Source organism: Rhinopithecus bieti, unplaced genomic scaffold (genome assembly GCF_001698545.2).
Source record: "Rhinopithecus bieti isolate Rb0 unplaced genomic scaffold, ASM169854v2 scaffold_10620, whole genome shotgun sequence".
In the NCBI taxonomy this organism is placed as follows: Eukaryota; Metazoa; Chordata; class Mammalia; order Primates; family Cercopithecidae; genus Rhinopithecus; species Rhinopithecus bieti.
Genome location: NW_016806453.1, coordinates 440136 through 443117, shown reverse-complemented (window position 1 = coordinate 443117; position 2982 = coordinate 440136).

Sequence of the window (2982 nt, the reverse complement as noted above, 5' to 3'; positions counted from 1 at the left end):
AATAAAAAAATAAAAAATAAATAAATAAATAAAAAATATAATTCCCAGAGAAGGAAATTCCTGAATGCTTCCAGCTAACTAGGGCAACTCATATAAAATAAATTTTAGTACTAGACTAGAAAAGACTCCTCATTCTTTGACCCTATTTAGTAAAAAAATCTAAGTCATGCAAACAAAAAAATCTCCTCCTGATGGTGTTTTGATGATGACCACAGTTCATTAAATGAGAAGTCCACTACATACCCAGTCCACTTAGATTTAACTTTTCTGTGGTGCGTTTGAGTTTATTTTGCTTTAAATTCAGTGATTAAAGAGATTATGTAAACCGAGCTGCAGACTCTTGTTAAAGAACATGTTTCTAACTAAAATGATATGTGGATACTGCTCAATATTTAGATGTTCAAAATAGCTTCTTTTAATTCAAAGATACAGAATTCTCCTGCAGTAAATTAGCTGGTTTATGAAAATTTTACAATTGCCTGATGCAGGAGTTTCTTGCCCCAAATCTTTGGATGTCAAAAAAAAATTTCTTATACTGGAACGGAGCATGTGAATAGGAAGGTGGTTTTTGAATAATTTATTCTTATTTTCTTTTTATAAATATACCATATGTTAATTAGAGGAAATTTGGAAATATATAACTGAACAAATAAGAAAAAAAGCCACCCACAATCTCACTGCACAGAGATAACTACTGGTAATACTTTATACACATTCTTCTAGCATTTCTTTCTTTTTTTTTTTTTTTTTTTTTGAGATGGAGTCTCGCTCTGTCGCCCGGGCTGGAGTGCAGTGGCCGGATATCAGCTCACTGCAAGCTCCGCCTCCCGGGTTTACGCCATTCTCCTGAATCAGCCTCCCGAGTAGCTGGGACTACAGGCGCCCACCACCTCACCTGGCTAGTTTTTTGTATTTTTTAGTAGAGACGGGGTTTCACCGTGTTAGCCAGGATGGTCTCGATCTCCTGACCTCGTGATCCGCCCGTCTCGGCCTCCCAAAGTGCTGGGATTACAGGCTTGAGCCACCACACCCGGCTCTTCTAGCATTTCATGTATATTCATATATACATACTTTTTAAGTTAGAAATTTTTTACTCAGCATAATATTTCATCTTCTGTTTTCTTAACCTGACAATATATTTCAAATAATATGCTGTGTCCTAATACATTCCGCTAGTCTATAATTTTTTTTTTTTTTGAAACAGGGTCTCGCCATGTTGCCCCGTCTGGAGTATGGTAGCAGACTCTTGGCTTACTGCTGCCTCCGCCTCCGGGGCTTGAGCAATCCTCGCACCTCGGCTTCCCGAGTAGCTGGGATTACAGGGACTACCGGTGTGTGCCACCATGCCCAGCTGATTTTTGTATGTTTTTTTGTACAGACCGGGTTTCACCATGATGCCCGTCTAGCCTGGGCATCATATATAACATGGCTTCTATTTTGAAGCATTCTTGTTGCTTGTAGAAATTTATTCTGTAACTAATGAAACTATACACACACAAAATACTGTTTTTGTATATTTCTGGTTATTTCCCTAGGTGATAGATGTTTATTTTATGAAAAGTTATGATCATTTCTAAGAAGTGTGTTTTCTGTCCTGCCATATTTCTGAGAGGGCCATTTTAAATATCTAATTTTAACTTATCCTTTCCAGAAAATAATTCTGGTGTTTAAAGCTTCAGCTGTAACACTCCATGGGTGGTCAGACCAGACAAATGAGAAATAAAAATGCATTGTGCCATAATCACTTTTATTTTTGACAGGTCTATTTATAATTTATTTGGTAGATGTGATTTTGTTTTCTCTGCAGAATCCAAAAATACATGTTATCTAGTAGGTCTACATATATGTATTTGAAACTCTTCCCCAAAGGATAATTTCCCCCACCTTTCTGTCTTATCTTAGGACAGCTTTCCTATCCATTGTCTTTAAACAGGCCTGCTTTCTTCCATTTAAAAAGTTTATCATGTGTTTCTCGTACTCCATGGTACAAACATACTTTTGAACAGAACCTGGCAGTCCTGATTCCCCTACCTGAGTTAGCTGTTACCTCTTTAACATACTTGTGGTACTTTATTTATTTATTTATTTATTTATTTATTTTTTGAGACGGAGTCTCGCTCTGTTGCCCGGGCTGGAGTGCAGTGGCCGGATCTCAGCTCACTGCAAGCTCTGCTTCCCGGGTTTACGCCATTCTCCTGCCTCAGCCTCCCGAGTAGCTGGGACTACAGGCACCCGCCACCTCGTCCGGCTAGTTTTTTGTATATTTTAGTACAGACGGGGTTTCACCGTGTTAGCCAGGATGGTCTCGATCTCCTGACCTCGTGATCCACCCGTCTCGGCCTCCCAAAGTGCTGGGATTACAGGCTTGAGCCACCGCGCCCGGCGGTACTTTATTTTTAATTATTTTCTTTTTTTTTTTGAGACAGAGTCTCACTCTGTCGCCCGGCCTGGAGTGCAGTGGCGCGATCTCGGCTCACTGCAAGCTCCGCCTCCTGGGTTCAAGCCATTCTCCTGCCTCAGCCTCCTGAGCAGCTGGGACTACAGGCGCCCGCCACACGCCCGGCTAGTTTTTTGTATTTTTAGTAGAGACGGGGTTTCACCGTGTTAACCAGGACGGTCTCCATCTCCTGACCTCGTGATCCGCCCGCCTCGGCCTCCCAAAGTGCTGGGATTACAGGCGTGAGCCACCACGCCCAGCCTATTTTTAATTCTTTTCAAGTGACCGCCATTTTAGGCTTAACAGTAGCTATGGACAAGTCTCTTCTGTAGTGGACCGTGAGCCCTTTGAAGGCTGTCTTGTTCTTACCGTATCCCCAGAACCAAGCACAGGGCTTACTGATACAGGAAATAGTCCTTGATAAATATTTGAGTGAATAAATGAATGAATGAAAAGCAGAGTGCGATACCATGGTGGTTTAGAAGTAGATACCTTTTAAATGTGGGGGTTCTGGCCGGGCATGTTGGCTCACGCCTGTAATCCCA